This window comes from Pezoporus occidentalis, unplaced genomic scaffold (assembly GCF_034315485.1).
Source record: "Pezoporus occidentalis ecotype Australia unplaced genomic scaffold, CSIRO_AGI_Poc_V1 ctg118, whole genome shotgun sequence".
In the NCBI taxonomy this organism is placed as follows: Eukaryota; Metazoa; Chordata; class Aves; order Psittaciformes; family Psittacidae; genus Pezoporus; species Pezoporus occidentalis.
In genome coordinates, this window is record NW_026912972.1 from 1,816,277 (window position 1) to 1,838,792 (window position 22,516).

At 48.2% G+C, this 22,516-nt stretch overlaps 1 protein-coding gene across 11 annotated transcripts in view; it reads right to left on the minus strand.

Annotated features, from left to right (window-relative positions):
- Positions 1–22,516, minus strand: part of HDAC4 (histone deacetylase 4) — a 214,773-nt gene that overhangs the window by 149,777 nt on the left and 42,480 nt on the right. Inside the window, exon 5 of one of the 11 annotated variants that reach the window (XM_062601725.1) lies at positions 6,358–6,464. The exons of the other annotated variants lie outside the window; for them this stretch is intronic. The gene's annotated coding sequence lies outside the window, so the exon portion shown is untranslated. The remainder of the gene's footprint in view (positions 1–6,357; positions 6,465–22,516) is intronic. 11 annotated transcript variants of the gene reach the window in all.

Genomic DNA, 22,516 nt, shown 5'->3' on the forward strand with positions numbered 1-22,516 from the left:
GGAAGGTGTCCCTGCCCGTGGCAGGGATTGGAACTGGATGAGCTTTAAGGTCCTTTCCACCCAAACCATTCCATGATTCTATGATTTCATACTCTGCCAAATGCTTCCATCAGCTTTGGCTGCACCTTCCAGCTTTTTACACCAGCAGCTATTTTTGTTTTCCTTTCCTCCAGCCAGTAATGGAGAAACCAGCCTTCTTCATCTCTCATATGTTGCCATGATGCCTTGTGCTGGCACAGCAGCATCCTGAGGCACGTGGCAGTGACAGCCCTGTCAAACCACAGTGCCATTCAATAGCCTCCCTGAGAAATCCATTCTAGCCCACTTTAGTATACATGGATCACCCTGCTAGCAGGGACTGCTCATCCTTTGTACCCCAAGAGCAAAGGAGCAGTTGAAAACACTTGCCAGTTGAGTTCCTCTAGACGAAATTTCCCTCTGCACCGTGAACATTTTCTCACTTCTTGGAATTGGAAATGCATCAAGACAAAGCAGATCCCACCATTATCCAAGTGCTGTACACAGACTTCATCCAAACTAAAGCCTTTGGACAGGCTTTCAGCACAGCCCCCACAAGCTCACCCACAAACAGACCTGCAGAACAAAACAGATCTCTGCATCAATCCATACTCAACCCAACACTGGCCAACAAGAAAACCCCTTCACGTGCTTCTTCCTCAGTCACTTCTCTGCTACTGGGATTGAATCCCAGCCTGGTTTGGGTTTGAAGGGACCTTAAAGCTCATTCAGTTCCAACCCCCTGCCATGGGCAGGGACACCTTCCCCTAGAGCAGGGTGCTCCAAGCCCCTGTGTCCAACCTGGCCTTGAACACTGCCAGGGATGGGGCAGCCACAGCTTCTCTGGGCACCCTGTGCCAGTGCCTCAGCACCCTCACAGGGAAGAACTTCTGCCTTATCTCCAACCTGAACTTCCCCTGTTTCAGTTTAAACCCATCACCCCTTGTCCTATCACTACAGTCCCTAAAGAAAGGGACTGCAGGCAAAGGATGAGGAAGCCAGGAACGAGCCTCCTTTCTCCAACTCCTACCTTTCCTCATAGTCAGTTTGATCCCCCTCTGCTACATATTAAGAAGTCAGAGAGTAAAGTAAGAGAAAGCCTTACCTCAAACTCCTCAATACCCAAGGCATGCATTTGACAGTTTTCTCCAAACATCCTGTTCGGAATCCATGGTTTAAAACGCCTCTGTGGTCCTGCATGGCTGTCAGCCTATCCTCCTGTCTCTGGCATACATGAGGTTTGACCTTTTCAGATTTACATTTCGAGAGCTCTGAATCTTTGTGAGCCAGAGAAAAATGAATCAAGAGGAATTTCTGGAATGGGCAACTGGACTCCTGATGTTTCCTAGGGCAAAACACACTGCTTGTGTTCCAGCTTCCTAATGCCCTGGTAAACAAGAGAAAATTGAATGACAAAAGCAACCAAAGGAGCTGGAATCCTCTGAAAGATGGAAAACAGACTTCCACAGCTGCCCACATGAAGTGAAGATGCTGCAGCAGTTCATGTTCAATGGTAGCACAAACAATGCTCCAAAGGAAGAATGAAGCTGGGGAAAATAATACAGAGCAGCAATTGTATTTCCAAGTGAAGAAAAGCCAGGCACTTACTTCCCAGTGTGTCCCACCATGTGTATCCAGCCTCTTCCTCTGTGCTGCAGATGCCACACTCATTCTAATGGAGTACTTAATCCACGCAGCTGCCTCAGTACCAGCATTACAGCGTGTTCTGTGGGACCCCCAGTCCTTTCTCTTCACTACCAGTCCCAAAACGGAAGCACGCATGCTTTTCCTAGTGTTCTAACACTTGTAATACATGCTGGGACCCCAGATTTAGCAGTGCTCCCACTCTGTAACCATATCAGTACAGTACCAAGCTCTGGGATAAGGATGCTCCTGGATAATGATGACCGTTTCTTAGGCAGGTATATCACTGGGCTTAGCTATTCAAAGTATCAGCAAACTTAGGCTTCCTCAGTCCTATATACTCTTCAGTGCTATAAAGCACCCAAGTCCAAGAGGACAAACAAGAACATAGAACAGAATACACCATTAGCACCAATATTAAGTTATGGCATGGAAAAGTTTTAAGCGGGGAGAAAACCTCTTGGTCATTTAACTAAAAACAAGTTAACCCTTAACTACGACTATAATTGAATATTGGGAGCATGAAGAGGAAGAGATGGGCTAAGTTGAAGCATGGCAGCATCCCCCAAGCATCTTCTTCATAGAGTCCCTACCCCAGTGCTGACACCCCATTTTGAAACTTGCCATCCTTGCCTCCTACAAATGCTCCATCTCAAAATCATTCTCCATCCAAACAAACTCATCTGCAATGTAGAATGAATCGGTGAGTGTTAAAGTGGTTTGTATTTAATCACCTGTGGGTATTTCCAGCACTGTAACAGTGGACACACAGGAAAGGCGCTAATGTGCGCGTTCAACACTTACACACCAGAAGCACTTGTCTCTCTTTAGCAATGATCTCCTAAATGACTAGACCATGCACAGTCTATCCATCAAGTTCTCCATCAATAAAATCCATTGATCAGTGGCAGCCGCAGCAAAATCCAGCAAAAAGGGAAAAAGCCACAAGAAACAGCTCCCTGCACAAGAGAGCTCATGGCACAGAGGATATGGGGATTACTGTCGGAAGGGAGATGAGCAGCACAAGACTCTAGGAAAGGTGCAAAGAAGTAGGAGAATAAGACACAAACCTTGACAGTGCTGCTTGGGGCTAAGAGCAACTCACAACATCCATCAGCTGCTGAACAAAGCAGCTAAAGAAGCCTTTGCGACACAGGAGGGGTAATGACCCACACACCAGTTGCTCTGTGGTACTACAATCTCCTGCCCTTCCAAAACCAAGAGCCAAGAGGATGTGGGTGCTCCTCTGGCAACTTGGATATGCTGTACATAGAGTTGTCACAATCCCAGTGTCATGGCCCCAAAAAGCACCTAAGGAAGCAGAAAAGGCACCTCTAAGTCTTCAATGGACGGCTGACTGTCCATTCCCAAGGAATTGAAAGTTGTACTGCACCAAGAAGAACAAATTATCAACTGAATGAAGTCATTTTATCCATTCTTAAGTCAGAATTCCCACCACAAAACACGTATTTGACCATCCGGGGCTAACTGGAGCCCCAAAGTGATGTGTGGGAAGAAACTGCTGTGTGTTTCATGGACCCCTACCCAAAAGGCCCTGAGCGCTGTTCTAGTGACACCTTACCCCTGCAACACAGCCCAGTGACCTGCACTTAGGCTCACAGAGACCAGCTCATGAGCACACCCCATCATAATCACAGAATGGTTTGGGTTGGAAGAGACCTTAAAGCTCATCCAGTTCCAACGCCTCACCTTGGTGACTCTAAGGGAAGGGCACTCAACTGATGTTGACAGCACCTCACACCAGGTTCCCTAAACACCCATCAACTGTTTCATCAAACCACATAAGGCAAAGCTATTTTTATCCCTGTGAACACCAGCAGAGGCACAAGCTATCCTGTCCAATGTGGTGGGGGTTATTACGCACAGAACATTATTATCTGTCCTCAAAAGTGGATACTATAAAGTCATCAAAAAGGACTTTGAACGTGCAAGTTTATAAACACACAGATCAATGGGGCTCTTGTTTACCTGCAGCTCAGGAACCTGCCCTCTTAAGGGGGCTCTGCACGTGGTGCTCTATTATATACTATAACGTGGTGCTGGTGTTATATAGCTGAACTCCTGCATGTGTACTCTACAGATTTGGCAGAGGGCAGACCTTAGAGCAGCTCCAGTGCCTAAAGGGGCTACAGAAAACGTGGAGAGGGGCTTTGGACAAGGGCCTGTAAGGACATGATGAATGGCTTTAATCTCGTTCAAGAGCCTGCTCTAGCAGCAATCCTAAGCTTTTTTGGAGGCAGAAGCATTATTGCTATAGCAGTAATGAAGCAGAATTAAAGCCAGGGCAAACTCCCCACCAGAATGAAGTCCATCCCATATCACCAAGACCCCCATTTCCATGCTGCATGGAGAACAGCCAGTCTATCTCCCTCTTCCAGCTGAGCAGGTACCACCAGCCACTCATCTCCTCTTGTAACACTGAGTTCATGGTGCAAAGCCACAACCAAAACATGCTCAGGAGAGGACAGACACTCTAAGTGCATCTATGTTTGCATGAAGCAGCTGCTGGGCTAAAACCTGCATTCTGAGATGCTTCAAAGCTTACAAGGGTAAAAGACACATGGCGACAGACCACGGAACCAGTTGCATGCAGTCTTAACCCCCCCCCCCCCCCCCCCCCCCGGCCTTTGTAAATCTTCCCTTCCCTAAGTTCAGGACCAGCCTCGGTTAGTTCAAAGCCTCACAAAAGCTTTCTGCCCTTTCACTCCCTCCTCAGCCTGACCTGCAGCCATTTCCTAATTGCAAAATGCACATGGTCATAAATCAAAGTTCCAAAGATGCTTCAGAACAATTCAGTCACTGCAAGCTGGTGACTGTTGATCTGTACAACACTGGTAACTCCTTAGTAGGGAAATACCCTTCTAACAGTGGAGGCAGCTGAGCAACTACTCTGGTTGTAGGCTGTATTCTCAAGGGTTAGCTTCCAATAGCAGTGAAAGCACCACAGATTACACAGCCACTTGTCAGCCCATGAAGACCTGCAAGACAAGGAGAGTTCCAAAGATACCAGGAATCCACATGAATAATCCTTAAACAACTGGATTTGTCCCATATCCCACAAACCAGAGGAGAATTTCTACTCTCAGGAACCATCTGATCTGTCACACATCTACAAGGGCAGCTCCAAGTGCTCCTAAACACCAACATGGAACTAATACTGATGCTTGCAAACACTCTTTATGTCCTTACACAAATCTCTTCCTGCAGACAGCCACATGCAGACAATACAGTGATAGAACAGGTCCCTTCTTGCTGTCCTCCTTAAGCAGATGAAAACAGGACATTGTCACTTCGAAGCCTCAAGAAAGCAAAGATCCAGGTCCCACACACTGCAAACACTCCCTTTGACACATCTTTAATCAAAGAGAAGAGATCGCCACAATTCCAACAGAAAAGGACCCATTTCCCTGCTTTTAGGATAAATTTGATGGTTTAACTCTTTTTACCTCTATCTAATTTACATTCACCTTTCCTATATGCAATAGGAGGAGAAACTCCACAGAGGAAACAAGATCCTGGAGAGCAGCACCATGGTAAGCATCACCGTTGTTCTGCCATCACTAGTACAGGAGGACCCAGAAGCAGAGTAGTATGGCCAGGCTCTTCAATCACAGTACTTCTGGTTTACCAATAGCATCTACAGGAAAGTAAGTTTCCCAGTCATGTAATCCATAGGCATTAGAAAATGCATGGAGCACCCCTCTGCCACCACACCTGATGCAGGCAAGAAGAAGCCATCACACTGACAAGCAAGGATATGGAACAGCATGGGGGTGACTGCTGTAATAACTTAAAAGGAGACTAAACAAAGCTGTTTGTGTAAGGAAAAGAGTTGGTAACAGTTGGGCACAGGAGGTTCTTTGTAACATTCCTGGAGAAGAGAAGGCTCCAGAGAGACCTTACTGCAGCCTTCCAATACCTAAAGGGGCTACAAGAAACCTGGAGAGGGGCTTTGGACAAGGGCCTGTAGGGACAGGACAAGGGGAATGGCTTTAACCTGCCAGAACAGGGGAGACTGAGATGAGCTCTTAGGCAGAAGCTCTTCCCTGTGAGGGTGCTGAGGCGCTGGCACAGGGTACCCAGAGAAGCTGTGGCTGCCCCATCCCTGGCAGTGTTCAAGGCCAGGTTGGACACAGGGGCTTGGAGCAACCTGCTCTAGTGGAAGGTGCCCCTGCCCGTGGCAGGGGTTAGAACTGGATGAGATTTAAGGTTCCTTCAACCCAAAGCAGTCTGGGATTGTGTGATTTAGGGAGACTGCTTGCTTGATCTCCCCAATTTCATATCACTGTGAGCTCCCATACTGCAAACACGTGATGTAATGAGCTGCCAGAATGGCTCCCTCCTCACCAGTCTGCCTCTGAGGATGAAAACCAGCCAGCAACAACACCCCCAAGTCTCGAGAAAGAGACAAGCCAGCCTCTTGGTGTTCATCTCCACCGGGAAGCACTGAGCTTGCCTGAAAAACACTTAAAACCAGCCCAAAATTTACCATTAGAAAAGGCCAGAGGAGGAATAGATGGGTAGAAAACCCCCAAACCTGCATGTTCTCTAGGGTTTTATCAACATTTATAGATCTCCTTTAAAAGTTTGGGAGAACAGGAGGAATTAATAGACTGCCATATGCCCATGTGCTGCATTTGCTCCAGCAATTTATTCTTACAGCTATTTTATTACCTTCTCTAGGAACTGAGCGAGATAAGGATCATCATCCTGACACTTGGAAATTAGCTTGTTTCTATGACTGTCAGCAGGAAAGCAGGAATTAATCCTCTCATTCCAGCCTGAAAAATAGTGAGAGCAAGTCCAATGAAGGCGAAATAAATTGCTTTGTGTTTGTAGGAAGGGGGGGGAAAGAACTGTTTGGAACAGCAATGGCCTTATTATGCTGGCAAGCCTACAGCCCATGAGATCAATGTTTTGATGAGCACAAGGACTGGTGCCAAAGAGGGATGGGAAGGAAGAGAAGAGACTTCAATGAGGAGCAAGGAAGAGGCAGGGAGGTGGTTTGAGACTGAACTAGGTCAAGGGTGGGTTTAAGGACAAGGGAAAGCAGAGTGTACCTGTATAGGATCATCAGGGCTAAGCGGGACCTTGGACATGGGTATTGAAGGCTGGGAGATGAAAAGAAGAAATAGGGTCACTCTCATCTGCAAGTGAAAGGAATATACCAAGAGGTGGGAAACAACAAGGAGAAGCATTTACAGTGGACCTTGCATGCACCAAGACAGCATCCACCTTCATAGCATCATAGAATGATGCTATGCTTTAAGCTCACCCACTCCAACCGCTCCCCAGCACTGCCAAGGCCACCACTAACCCATGGCACTGAGGCCTCGTCTCCACAGTGTGTGAGCACTTGCAGGGATGGTGACTCCAGCCCTGCCCTGGGCAGCCTGTTCCAATGCCTGAGCACCCTGTGGGGAAGGAATTGTTCCTCAGCCCCATCTAAACCTGCCCTGGTGCAGCTTGAGGCCGTTTCCTCTTGTCCCATCCCTTGTTCCTTGGGAGCAGAGCCCAGCCCCTCCTGGCTCCATCCTCCTGTCAGGCAGTTGTAGGGAGCGATAAGGTCCCCCCTGAGCCTTCTCTTCTCCAGACTGAACCCCCCAGGTCCCTCAGCCGTTCCCCATCACACTTGTGCTCCAGGCCCTGCACCAGCTCCATTCTCTGGCCCTGCTCCAGCACCTCAACGTCTCTCTTGTAGTGAAGGGCCCAGCACTGAACACAGGATTCGAGGTGCAGCCTCACCAGTGCCCAATGCAGGGGCCCAATCACTGCCCTGGCCCTGCTGGCTACACTATTTATACCTCCAGTGTGCCTATCCTGCAAGGAAAACCTCCACAGGGAACAAACAAAACCTCTGTGGATTTCCAGGAACAGCTCCGTAGCTCTATTTTAAGTGAAGGGCAGATATGACTGTTGTGGCTTTTGGGGTTGTTGCTTTCTTGGTAACGCCTCCCCCAAAGACTTTACTGCACAGCAGCAGTGTGAAGTTGTGTCCCACCCCAACGCTGGGTTTGCCAAAGGGATTTATTTCTGGGCTCACAACCCGTGTCGAGGTGGGAGCTCCAGCTTGGCACTGACACTGCCTGGCTTGCGATCCTGCTGCAGTCACAGTTTCTGGGTCAGAAAGTACAGACTTCATGGCTAAAAGTATAGAGGATTCTGCAGGCAGGGCCTCCCACGTCTGGAGAGCTGAAAGATGAGTCTGTACCAAGCTGAATTTGAGCAAAGCTCTTCTCAGAAAAATAAAGAATTAAATGGAAACACAAACCTGTGTCCCTTTACCTCAATAACCTCATCACAGCAACCTCCTGGCTTAGTGATGGCAGAGCTAGGATGTGGACAACGTTGGTGCTCTCCAGGATCTTGTTTCCTCTGCACGACACTTAACAGCCGTAAAACCTTGGGGTTTATTATGGAATAAACAAACCCTTTGTTTCTACAAGGAAACCTGTATCTGTCGCTCTCAAACCCAAACTTTGCACAATGCCAAATGCAGAGTTCAGTGATAACTCATGACACCGGTGGAAGAGATTTTAGGGAAAGGAAGGAAAAGAAGAGCAGCTCCTCATCTCCCACTTAAAACCACTTAAAACTAGATCTCTGCCCTCAGAGCCTGAGCCCACTGAACCCCGTTGGAAGAGGATCTGCTCAAAGCACTCGCTCACACGCTTGCCTTGGGCCTGCATTCCAAAGTGCACACAAAGTCTCTCTTAAATGTGGTTTGATTGACGCAAATCAGGAGCCGAGCGGGTGATTCATCCTTGTCAGCCCCTAACACTTGCACAAAGCCAGCATGCGGACAAACTTGCTGATGCACTCGAACGCTCAGCACCAGCGTGAAAGGCATTAAGAGTCAAACACAGACCACTCAGGATAAGGTGGAGGAGGTTTTATTCCCCCTTTCCTCACCCCTAAAAGACATTCTGGATTCTCCTAAGTAACAGAGTTGTAATAAACCTTCAGGCATGAAGGTTTCATTAGCACCTTCCTGTAATTCACTGCTGCTTGGCAGGAAGGATTAGGATGTTACAGTTGAGGCATAATCCCACTGGAGTTAAAGGATAACCCATAACCAGAGCCCACTGACCTGCACTGCTGCCACACTGCCAGGCATGTGCTCGACCTCCCCATTCCCAATCCAAGTCTATTTTCTCTCTCTTCATGGCAAAGACATTTTCCCTCCTCTTTTCCTTTCCCATGAGCTTCACAGGAGAATAAAGAGCAGGAGCAAAGAGGTCTGTGGCTGGGGGCAAATGTTTCACCCCATTTCTCTTGAGGAAAGAGCCAAAGGCAGCATCTGCCTTGACTCCATGCTACAGCTGTTCTTGCTGGTCCTGCACTGGTCCCACTTCCCTTGCACTTCCTGCGGGCTATACAAAGGATATGCACAGGCATATACACATCACAGATGTATTCCCCATCCCTGTCAGTGTTCAAGGACAGGTGGGACACAGAGGCTTGGAGCAACCTGCTCTAGTGGAAGGTGTCCCTGCCTGTGGCAGGGGTTGGGACTGGATGAGCTTTAAGCTCCCTTCCAACCCAAACCAGGCTGGGATTCTATGAGGATAAAGCTGGGATCTTTCTGTACTCCCCATGCATCTCAGTTCAACTTACCTAGAAGAGACAGACTGAAAAGCAAATGTGACCCAAGCCCATGCCTCCAACCTCAGAGCAGTCCAGATGGAAAGCTGCTGTCTAGACTCATGCCATGACACAGCTAAAAGAGACAGCACGAGCAGCAAGCCTGATTTCACTCCATGCCTTCATGCTCAGAGCAGTCCACTGGAAAACCTGCTGGAGGAGGCTGGGAATTGGCGAATGAGGAGAGTCCCCACCACCAGCAGCAGGCTGGTGCTGTGCTGCTCTCCCCACCACACACAGCCTACAAACCCCTCTGTAATTACAACTAATGACACCATTATGTTCTTGCAAACAATTAGGAAACAAAAGAATGCACAAAGATCCTGCCAACACCACAAAACAAAGTGGAGGTGTTGTTTCAGACTCAGCTTTTCATTAACCATCTCAAGGCAAACGGCACTGTAGGTAGGAGGATTCAAACAAGCATAAGTTCCATAAGTAACTCTTGCATCCAAGATGCACCTTGACGATGCTCAGCTTCTGAAGGTCCCTAGAACACTTCTCCAGCAGTCTACCTAAATGAAATACCTCTTTCTCTCTCAGGGGATGGAGAATGGTGGCAAGATGTGCCCGGTGGCCTGCACCAACCCTATGCTCCTCAACCTTCAGCTCTGCTAGCATGGCAATCCAAGCACAACGTCTCTGTATCCTGAGCTGGCTTTGCTGAAACAAGCCCGTGTTCCACACCCAAGTTCCCAGAAGAGGCTTCCTGATCCACACATCACTCACATTTGTCTGGCTCCTGGTGTTTTGAGGCATCCTCCATCATTACCTGTATTTTCCAGCCCCTCACCTTCCCTTCCAGCTCGAGTCTGCACTCCACTACTTTGCAATGATCCAGGAAAATCCATTCAGGAAAGGGTAAAGGGAAAGCTATGAAGTGCCCACCATCTCCAGTGCACAGTACTCACCTCCTCCCATAATTCACTTAAAGTTAGCTGGGAAAAAGCACTAAACCAAGTTGGCAGCAGCATCCAGGATCCTAGGAGACAACAGAATCAAATACCTTACACATAGGCTACATCCACATCAACACTGCACTTCAGAAGGGCATCTCCTGGGACACACCACTTAAACCGCCTTTGAGTTTATAACCCAAAGACATTTCAAGTACACAAACCAGGCCTCCTCCTGTGCTGAGCAGCCCACCAGTGTCCCTCCACAGCCTGGCTCCACTCCTGCCTTTGCACTTCCTCCTTGGTGTATATAAACAGTGCTGCTCTGCTACAGAGAGTAAGACCTAAAAAAGCTTTTGGTGTAGCACCCCTTCCAGCTGGTTCAAAAGGAGCCAGTCCAAAAGGCTGGAGTAACCGAGTTCAACATCTCCATCACTGCAGTAGGGACCACCATAAGGAGAAGTCACATTCCATCAACCCAGGAAAGCCAGATCTAACTCACCAGGATGAAAACAGCTGGGGAAGAAAACAAGGAAAACAGATTTCTCAGGAACACATTCCGATGAAGGAGTGAATTATAACAAGTACAATGCCACAGAACTGTAGCTGTCACCCCTTCTCAGGTTCTGCTTTAGTCATCATTAAAACAAACATGAGGCAAAGCACAAAACCCTTATGAAGCTGGTTGATGAAGCACTGCAGCGTGTGGCTGAGAAGGGAATTGAAAGCTGATTTGACTCAGTATTTCTCCATATACACACATTCAATCCTGAGGTGTTTTTAAGTTCTATGTCAAAAACTGCAAGCCAGCGGAGCTGAAGAGAATCCCAGAATCCCAGCCTGGCTTGGGCTGAAGGGACCTTAAGATCATCCAGCTCCAACCCCTGCCACGGGCAGGGACACCTTTCACTAGAGCAGGAAGCCCCTGTGTCCAACCTGGCCTTGAACACTGCCAGGGATGGGGCAGCCACAGCTTCTCTGGGCACCCTGTGCCAGCGCCTCAGCGCCCTCACAGGGAAGAGCTTCTGCCTTATCTCCAACCTGAACTTCCCCTGTTTCACTTTGAACCCATCAGCTCTTGTCCTATTGCTCCAGTCCCTGATGAAGAGTCCTTCTCTGCATCCTTGTAGCCCCCTTTTGACACTGGAAGCTGCTCTGAGGTCTCCACAAAGCTTCTCTTCTCCAGGCTGAACAGCCCCAGTGTTCTCAGCCTGTCTCCATATAGGAGCTGCTCCAGCCCCTGATCATCCTTGTGGCCTCCTCTGGACTTGCTCCAACAGCTCCATGTGCTTCTTTGGCTGAGGACACCAGAACTGCACACAGTGCTGCAGGGGGGTGTCTCATGACAGTAGAGCAGAGGGGCAGGATCCCCTCCCTTGAGCTGCTGCTCATGCTTTATGGGTGCAGCCCAGCACACGGGGGGGGGGGGCAGGTCTGGGGTCAAGTACACACTGAAGCCAGGTCATGCTCAGCTTCTCACTGACTACCCTCAAAAACTCTAAGTATTACAAGCCCCTAAACGAACTGATGCCCAAAAACCTTCTGGCAGCTCATACTTGAGAGTAGGTCAAAACAAAGACTGAAGACAACAAGATGTTATCAAAGGGACAGCACTAGAACCATTCAATCCAAGCTTCAATAACCTAAAAACTTCTATTCATTAAACTTAGCTCCCAGAAAACTCCCCTTTCTCTGTTAACTCTCTGGTTGGAAGCATTCTTTTAACTAGCATTCAATCCCCTATTGCTCCAAGCAAACCAGTGTGTGCCCATGCAGTTGTGGCAGGGTTTTTTCTCCTGGCTCCACTGCTGCCCAAGTACATGGCAGGATGTGGTTTCAGCTGTGCTCTCCTAACAACAGATTGCTTCTTATTCCCCTGGCTCAATGAAGAGGGAAGGGATTTTGCAGGCAGGACCCTACAAGCAGCTGTCCACAAGTGGCAGCAACTGGAAGCAGAAGCACATTATATTAAGAATAGAGAGGGCAACAGAAAATGAACATATGAAAAGCAGGACAAGGTGACAGACACGAGTGAATAAATAATTGCAAATACAGTAGGTTTCTATAGCTCTTTGGGGTTTAGGAAACCATCAGCATTCCGAACAGATTTAGGAAGGCCAGAACTGAATCTTGCATTGTTTTTGGCTTCGTGCAGGAAATGAGCTTTAATGACAACCTGCAGTTAGCTCTGTAGTGATTTGCTTTCTGCTTCATTGACAGCAATGACAAGACTTTATTAGCAGGGCTAAAATTAAAACCAAACCATTTTTCCCAGCTGCAAAGAATGCTCTAGCATTCCCTGACACCTCCTGAAAGGAGACAAAAAAAGCCATTTCAAAGCAACTGCATCACCTCTTTGTATCATAGCTTATCCCACGTTGAGGACTGTCCTATGCATACCCATGACCACAGATGGAGATTAGGTGCTGTGACAAGCGACTGTCCTAAAGGGATAAGTATTGTCATATTCCAAATAAAAGCAGGATTTCTAACTTGGAAAACCAGCAGGAACATATCAAAGGGAAGACAATTTGGGCAATATGGATTCTGACTTTGCTCACCGCAATTTCACACAGTCCAGTTACTACCATTAGGAAAAGCATCTGAATAGATTAAAAGATTTATGACGGTGAGAAACGACGACCATTTAAACTGCTGTCCCCATATTTAACATCTAAACCCCACACAAATTATGCTTCCGGGTAGGCAGTGAAGGAAAACATTGCTACCACAGTTTAAGGTTGAAGAATTTAAAGCCCCCCACCAGTCTGAAACAAGAGTTCGTTCAATAACACCATGATGACTTTGTTCCTCAATGCTTTCCAATCAAGATCATTACTGTACATTATCACAGACTGGTTTGGGTTGAAGGGACCTCAAAGCCCATCCAGTTCCAGCCCCTACCACAGGCAGGGACACCTTCCACTAGAGCAGGTTGCTCCAAGCCCCTGTGTCCAACCTGGCCTTGAACACTGCCAGGGATGGGGCAGCCACAGCTTCTCTGGGCACCCTGTGCCAGCACCTCAGCACCCTCACAGGGAAGAGCTTCTGCCTAAGAGCTCACCTCAATCTTCCCTCTTCCGGCAGGTTAAAGCCATTCCCCTTGTCCTGTCCCTACAGGCCCTCGTCCAAAGCCCCTCTCCAAGTTTCCTGCAGCCCCTTTAGGCACTGGAGCTGCTCTAAGGTCTCTCCTTAAGGAGCCTTCTCTTCTCCAGGCTGAACCAGCCCAGCTCTCTCAGCCTGTTTCCATAGAAGAACTTCCCACAGGACTCACCTGAACCATAAGCAGTATTCAGATGCTTCCAAAGCTCTATGGTTGCAGCCCCACTGAACAGCCCTCCCAACACCTCCTGTCCCATTGATTTTCCACTGCCCTAGATGGGCACAAAGCATAGTTTAAGGACTACTGCTTGCAGACAGATTTAATGCAATCCAAAACAGTTTAAGGGATGTCTGGCAGAACAAAGCCTTTGCTTGCTGTCTTGTGTATTTAGTCTCCTTTCTAGCAGAGATGCTCTTTGTTTCACATCCTGTGCAGTGACACCCTCCTCTCTCCCAAGTACCTGTTTTTGCTTTTAAGCATCCTGAATGTTCAAAACACCCCTTTCAACAATCATCCAATAACAACACCTACTGAGTCATGTGCTTGGAGGAGTTATTTACACTAGTTTGGCATGAGGAGGACAGCTCTTACTGCTTTACCACGTGTGGATAACAGACACGTTGAAAACCCACCAGCAGTAAAACATCAATATGAAGTATACTCAGAGTGCACATCCAAGGTTAAGAGGTGGCAAGAACTGGTTAGAGCAGCAAGGGCATCACTAGATCCTTTAGTGCCTCTTTAGCTAGCTCAGAGCAGCAACCAAGATGAAAGACACCAGGTACAAGGATGCTCACACTTCCTAGAAGGATTGCACACGGATAATTGCAACCTACCAGATCTGGAGCGGAAGTATTCAGAGATTTGGAAGGATAAAAACAATGCAAATCCCTGGAAGAGTCTGCTTGAGCCCTTCTGTCTGACATTAGAGAAACTCTGCTTAAAAATTGAAAGGCTGAGGAATAGAGAAAGGAGTAAGAAATAGCGATTATGGAAAGGAAACTATCACCAGAATCCTGTCAGAAAGTTATCCAAGCAACTGATGCTGCAGCACAGCAAAAGCCTCCCAGGCCTGCCCAGTCCAATGTCACCAGGAATGCTCACGTAGGATCTTCCCAAACGGGAAAGAAAAACATCCCAGTTTCCTGGAAGCCAGCAAAAGCCGAGTCCTTGACATGGTCATCCCTGTGTCCAGATGACTCCGAAAGTTCACCATGGAAGCAGAGTTCACACTGTAATCTAGAAAGTAGAAAACTTTCCTGCCTGTGTAATGAGTTACCAATCTGTGAGGGGTAAATAGGATGAAGCAACTAAAAACTAGGGATCACCATAAATGCTGTGGTATTAACTATTTGCGTAGCTCAAACTCTTAATATGGATTCATCAACCATTCTATCTGACTGAAAACATGCCCATCACTTAAATAAAGTATTGCCATACAGAAAGGTACCTCCAGAGCTCACCTGAAGCATGCTCCTGACATGGGCAGTGTTCATTGTGTCTTAAAGAATCACCAACTCCAATCATGCAGCTTCAACATTGATTGGCAGCGAGGGGAAGAAAGCAGGAGGAAGCGTTATTGTAAGGATGGAACTCAGGATAGCAGAGCTCCAGGTAAGGAAAGGGCAATTCTCAAACGAAAGAGGAGTGGAGAGACTCTGGTGGCACCAGCTTTTACCAGTGTGGGAACTACTCTCACTTAACTCCCACCAGCTCAACACCGAGGTGCCCAAGATGGCAATCCACAGAATCCCAGAATCCCAGCCTGGTTTGGGTTGGAAGGGAGCTTAAAGCTCATCCAGCCCCGACCCCTGCCATGGGCAGGGACACCTTCCACTAGAGCAGGTTGCTCCAAGCCCCTGTGTCCAACCTGGCCTTGAACACTGCCAGGGATGGGGCAGCCACAGCTCCTCTGGGCACCCTGTGCCAGCGCCTCAGCACCCTCACAGGGAAGAACTTCTGCCTAAGAGCTCACCTCAATCTCCCCTGTCCCTACAGGCCCTTGTCCAAAGCCCCTCTCCAGGTTTCCTTTAGCCCCTTTAGGCACTAAAGTCTCCCCAGAGTGCAACAGAGGGGAGAATCCCCTCCCTGACCTGCTGCTCACTCTGGGGGCTGCAGCCCAGCACACAGGGAGGCTCAGGCTCTGGGTGTTGCAGCTCAGTGTAAGGTACACACCACTGCACACAGCCAGTCACTCATCTCCACAGGACCCGATCGACATGGCCCCGGTTACACACAGTTGCTCCGTGCTCATTCCCATTGCTCCCACATCTCGGCTGATGGAACTGCACTTGTCAGTGCAGCAGCTGCTCCCCAGCAGCAGCAGCAGCTGCAGGGGCTGTCCCTGGGAGCTAGAGGTGAGGCTGGGGAAAATGCTCAGAGGATGCAGCTGCAGAGCTTGCACATGCAGCTGGATGTAGGCACGGATGATCTTTGCACACTATTTTTCTGCTATTTGAAAAAGCCATAAAGCCAATTCTCTTTTTCCTTTGCTATATCCTTGTTTAAGCATATCTGCACTGGTCTATTTGGGTATCTGGATGGTAAACATGGCATCCAGACTCCGCTTTCAGAAAAAAAAAGTTCAATTCCTTTCCAAGCTATTACTTCTACTTCACTAAGTTATTATTCTCTGTAAATTTATCCTTACCTTTCTGCACCTTTGCATAGAAGACACAGCAATATTGTGCCCAGGAAGCAAGTGCCGTGTGTCCAAAGCTGACCACCCCTCTCTTTTCAGTGCTGCAGAACTGTAACATCCTGCTCTGTGGGGTTGTGAAGAGCCTGGCCCTATGCAGGACAAAATCTTGGCTGTGGAGAGAAGCGTTTCACTTCTTAAGGGTCTGGAAATCCACACCAGGAGAAAGAAGAGGACGAGCAACCATGTGCAAGACAGACAGACTGCTTCTGGAGGCTGCTGCTGCTCAGGCTGGAGCACCAGGAATAGCTGGTGACCCTGCACAGATCAGGGGGTGAGGTGGTCAAAGGTAGGTGATAAACACCTTCAGTGACAACATAACAAGAGCCAGAACAAGAGCTAAATGGGCCTTTGCAATTAACACCACTCCCCAAGCAACATGAGATGCTGACAGCCCCACTTACCTCCCCAGTGCCTTGGGGGAGAGAAATAAGCAAAGAATCAATAGAATCCCAGCCTGGTTTGTGTTGGAAGGGACCTTAAAGCTCATCCAGTTCCAACCCCTGCCACGGGCAAGGACACCTTCCACTAGAGCAAGCTGCTCCGGGCTCTAAGATCTCCCCTTAAGGAGCCTTCTCTTCTCCAGGCTGAACCAGCTCAGCTCTCTCAGCCTGGCTCCAGAGCAGAGCTGCTCCAGGCTTGCAGCATCTCCATGGCCCTGAGGAACACCACTCATCACCGGGCTCCACTTGGACGTCAAGCTGTTGACCACAGCTCTCTGAGTGTGACCATCCAGTCAATTCCTTATGCATCAAGTGGTCCATGTGTCAAATCCATGCCTCTCAAGTTTAGGGACAAGGATGTTGTGTGGGTCAGTGTATTTTGTATATATAAGCAGTAGTAATTCCCATGTACCACAAAAAAAACCATTACCCTCTGATAAGGCTTCAATTCAAAGATGGAACCTTGTATTTACCAAACAGCTTGCACAGATGTCAGCAAACTGTTCCATTCCACATCCTCTTCCTGGTCCTGGCCCTGAAGAGCTGCTGCAGGGAGCTCCCAGCTCCTCAGGCCATTGAGCTCAGCAACAGAGAAGACAGCTCTCTGCATCCATCCCAGCAAGGTGGGGTTCCCCCCTTCTTCCAGGGATGATGAAAGGTTCATTTATCCAGGCCCCAAGTACAGAGCGCTCCAGCTTACCTGGGAAAGCTTCCCATTCACCACAGGCGAGCGGAGCTTGCAAGACATGAATGTCTGGTTTATGAACATCTGCACTCCATGAATGCAGAGTAAGAGATTTATAAATGTGAGGGTTGTGCACACAGGCAATACATTATATCTCTAAGGAAAAAAAACATGAGATGCAGAACAGTACCAAAGCCTAAACCGAGATCATACTGCCTCACCTTCTAAAATGCACAGGAGAATGCCCCTATCTGCTCCCCGTGTGACATCTCTCCAATACACTCTCAATGTACATCACAGCCCAAAAATCATCCTATGCCAGACGTGCCATGGGCATCCAAAGCATAGACGACAGCCCCACCTTGTGCAAGCCTGTCCCATGCTGTACTGAGTAACACACCCCAAGGCATAAAGATCCTCACGCGAGAGATGCATGGCATAGGGATACCCTTAATCACAAAATCCCAGACTGGTTTGGGTTGAAAGGGACCTTAAAGGTCATCCAGTCCCAACTCCACCCTCACAGGGAACAGCTTCTGCCTAAGAAGCTCATCTCAGTCTCCCCTGTTCTGGCAGGTTAAAGCCATTCCCCTTGTCCTGTCCCTACAGGCGCTTGTCCAAAGCCCCTCTCCAGGTTTCCTGCAGCCCCTTTAGGCACTGGAGCTGCTCTAAGGTCTCCCCTTAAGGAGCCTTCTCTTCTCCAGGCTGAACCAGCCCAGCTCTCTCAGCCTGGCTCCAGAGCAGAGCTGCTCCAGCCCTCGCAGCATCTCCATGGCCCAAAGCAAAGACATCCAAACTAGTATCCAAGACATCCCAAACCAGCTGCACCACCTTATTCCACAGAGGGATCTTTTCCCTGCAAAACCTTTCCCACACCACAGCAGTTTAAAGCCCAAAGTCTGAACAACATAAAGAGAGGGAATTTTAAGCTGTAGCTGAGCTGTTGCTGCTCTGGATCCTCCTCAAAGTGTGCTCAGCTGCACTCACAGCAAAGCTCCCTCTCGTCTCACCATTGTAACCTCCACTTGTGAGCCAGAGCCCTGCCACTGCAGATCCTGGTTTCTGACACTAACACGGATAGTTAAGGAATGACACTGCACCTTCCTGCTTTACTGAACTCCCTTATGTAGCAGCACCAGAGAGCAAGAGCTCAGTTCTATACAGATACACAACAATTACACTGGCAATACACACTGCTACTAACAGAAGAACTTCAAAGAGAGGTACTGCTTCTCTGACTTTTCATTTCAACTGTAACCATGGCCTATAAAAGCTACTTGAGGGAAATCTTAGGCTCTAGGAAAAGATTTTAGATGGAAGCACTTATAGAAAACTATAGGGCAATTTTCCATACTTCCTCTTTGTGGAATATCCATTACCTGCCTGTTAACAGTGCCATGGGTTAGTGGTGGCCTTGGCAGTTCTGGGCAATGGTTGGACTGGATGAGTTTAAAGGACTTTTCCAACCAAGTTGGTTCTATAAATACCTAAAACTCTCCCCTCCACCACATGGAAAATAAAGCCCTGTTGGCCCCCAGTATCAAAGCAGAGACGCAGAAAAGCCAAACTTCAGGAATAGGAAGGACAAGGACACAACTGAGCAGAGATGTTCCTCCTTCCTCTCACAATGGCCAGAAATATCCCCATTTGTGTAAATACAGCCTTAGTCAACAGGGTGACAAACCCGTACCGAGATAAATGTCACAGGCTGACGTCAGTGCCGGAGCAGTCTAATCAAAGTTCAGCCTTTGGCTATTTTTAAACCCCAAAGTATTTTTCTCTTTCAAAAATACCAACAACAGAAAGATAGCACTGAAACTCATCTTTACAAAAATTCCCTTCTACAAAGTCTCCATAGCATTAAACCAGAGGATTTCTGGGACCACAGACATCAAAGCGAAGCTCTCCCCAGTCCCGAAACTGTCCCAGCCGATGGGGCGCTGCACTACAAAGCAGAAGATAAGGATTTGGGAATGCGCACAGCCCGGATTGGCACTACCAGATACTTTGTATTGGAAACTTACACAGACAGGTTAAAAATAACAGGGTGCAGGCCCAGGGCTGCGCTGAAGGTCGCTGCCAGCACAACTGCTGTTGGAGTAAGAGCTGCTGGAGACGTGCGACTCATGAGTCGTAGTATTTGTGTCCCCAGCAAACACTGTACAACCAGTTCCCTTGGCTGGGAATTAAGGTCATGGAGGCTGGTCACAACCAACACAGTGCCACAGCAGGGGAATCGAGCCCAACATCCACTTGGGATTGACTTGTGTTCCTTCTTAAAACGAATCGTCCACCACGTCTGACTGCAAAGAGTCACTGCTGTCTACCAGCACGCTCTGGCCAACATTCCCATTATGCATTCCCATGGCTTTAAGCCCAATTAGCACAGTATCCAGTTTCTATAATGGGAAAGAAGGCATGGCACAAGGTGTTTTATATGACCAAGCCACAGAGCTTCCCAACCTCTGGGCCTTGCAGAGTACCAGCATAGAAAGAACATCATTACCTTCAGAAAGGTGCCTTTGTAAGTGAGCTGGATCAATGTCCACAGTAACTAACCCAAGGGGATAGTCCCCACTGGGCTTTATGGTCTCCATTTGGAAAAGAAGCAATTCAAACCAGGAATGCTTGATGCTGCCTTCAGCTCTGGCTTCACCAAGGCCAAGCTGGATGGGACTTGGAGCAACCTGCTCTAGTGGAAGGTGTCCCTGCCCATGGCAGGGGTTGGAGCTGGATGAGCTTTAAGGTCCCTTCCAACCCAAACCAGGCTGGGATTCTATGATTCTCTTTAAGGATTTCTTGAAGTTATCCGTACTTAACAGGTACATGAGGATACTGGCTTCATTAAAGACTTATTGTATTTTGTGAGGAAAAGGCCTGTTTAGCACCTAAGGTTCTCTGCACTGCAGCCACCCATGGAAAGCTGTCAGTGCAGAACAGACTGATGTTCACTCAGTGCAACATGAAAGCTTCATCCATAACATTTAGAGTCGTTGGTGAAGCAACACGCCAAGAGGAGCTGTGCATCAGGGGTGCCAAACCCAGGCTGCAGGATGCAGCACAACCAGGAGGTTAAGAAAAAGAAAGAAGGATGGAGGCAAATTCCTACCAGCCAACATCCAGTGAGATCATAGACAGGTCTCCACTTGTGAAGGTGAAGATAGCTGTTTATCGATTTCTTTCTTGACCAAGGGGTTGCCTTATTTAATAGAAGCCAGCAGAGAGAAACCTCCTGGATAAACTAGCAGTGGAAGAAGCCATTTCCCCAACAGAAAGAATCAATGCTTATCCATTTTCTCTTTTATCCTCCTACTCACATGTTGAATTGAAGAAACAGAGCAAACCGCAGCTCCCATCTGCTCTGCTCCCAGATGTTTCTCCAGCTCAAGAAACCAAGGCAGAGCCTGCCCCAAACCAAACCAAACTGATAGGGTTTTCCTTCTAAAGGATAAGTAAAGCAGTTCCAGGTTGACAAGTGCACAGCTCTGAGCATACACCCCGCAGAGCCAAGCATGCAGAGGTGTTCTCCTGGGACTGAGCTTGTCCAGCTCATCTTCAATTGGAACTGCGGATGCAGAGGCACACACAGACTTTAATTACATGAAAGAACACAAGCACTGAATAACAAAGTCTTTAAGCAAGAAGCATGCTGAGAGTTCTGCATCCCCTGCAGCACTTTCCCAACACCACCACCCCCCCAACAACAAATAAAATTCCACATTTCAGGCACAGGGGGTGGAATACAAAGTCCATTTACTGTAATACTCACAGATGAAGGATTGTAATTGCTCTGCCTTGACATCTGGTTTCTATTTCGCTCCCATTAGATCAGATGACATAACAAACAGATGATGCACCAGAGCTCGCAGAGTTCTGCTGTGAGTCTTGCTGTTTACATTCTTGTTCATAGAAATGTCAGCTATGCCACACACAGCAAAGGCATCAAAGCCAAAGAAGCAGTTTTCAAAGGGAAAAGCAAGACAGGGACAGGTATTTTTTGAGGGGGGAGGAGGAAAGATGGGTTTAAATCCATATATAACATATTCTATTGCTTTAGACACTGATTCTGCACACTACCTGTGGACAGAGTTTATGTGAACAAGCCACAGGGAACACACCAGTTTACACCCTGGTGTAACAGTTAAGTAAGCAAGTGTCAAATGTAATGATGCAAACACAAATTCCACTCTGCCCTGTCACATTACTGTTATCTAACCACACGCAAATCCACATTGCCCATGTCCCCGCTCTACCTTCCAATTTGGGCCTGTAAAGTGATTCGCAGCCTTAAGAGCATACAGCAAGCAGGTAACTTCCTAAATCAGCCACCTACTTTGCTGACCTTGGCCCTAAAACCACATTATAAGCCTTCTGAGTCAACTGCACATCCTTCCTTCACCACAATTCAGGAAGCTATGCAGCTGGGAGGAAGCTGCTTCAGCTGAACACAGGTGATCTGCACACAACAGTGAGGTTTCACTCCATCCTCCCTGCACAAAGCTTGTTCCATGCCTCATGGGAATAGGCCATGTGTGTTTGCAGCCCAGAACCCTCATCCCGTGTGCTGGGTGCACCCCCAGAGCATGAGCAGCAGCTCAGGGAGGGGATCCTGCCCCTCTGCTGTGCTCTGGGGAGACCTTAGAGCAGCTCCAGTGCCTAAAGGGGCTACAGGAAACCTGGAGAGGGGCTTTGGACAAGAGCCTGTAGGGACAGGACAAGGGGAATGGCTTTAACCTGCCAGAACAGGGGAGATTGAGATGAGCTCTTAGGCAGAAGCTCTTCCCTGTGAGGGTGCTGAGGCGCTGGCACAGGGTGCCCAGAGAAGCTGTGGCTGCCCCATCCCTGGCAGTGTTCAAGGCCAGGTTGGACACAGGGGCTTGGAGCAACCTGCTCTAGTGGAAGGTGTCCTTGCCCATGGCAGGGTTTGGAACTGGATGAGCTTTAAGCTCCCTTCCAACCCAAACCAGGCTGGGATTCTATGACAGGATCACACACAACCACTCACAAGAACTAATTACCATTTTCCTCTGCACAAGCCCACTCACAGGAAATTCTGCATGATGCAGGAACCCTTTGATACCTGAAGACTGCAGTGAATAACACTGCAGGCAGCTCCTCTTTCCAACACCCTATTAAAAGGGGTTCAACCACATGCAACCGACTCCTTTGCACACTCACCTACTGTTAGGCTTGCAGGGACCTAATCCTGCTTTGAGAAGAGACCAAATCTCATTTTCAGCTATTACAAATGACAAAAACCTTCCAAAAAGACGTTTTTCTACCCCGTCTCTTCCGTAAGTGCTTGGGTTTGGTCTTTGGGACAGGGAGCCCTGACATCTGAACCAAACTAACAAGAGCAGCTAC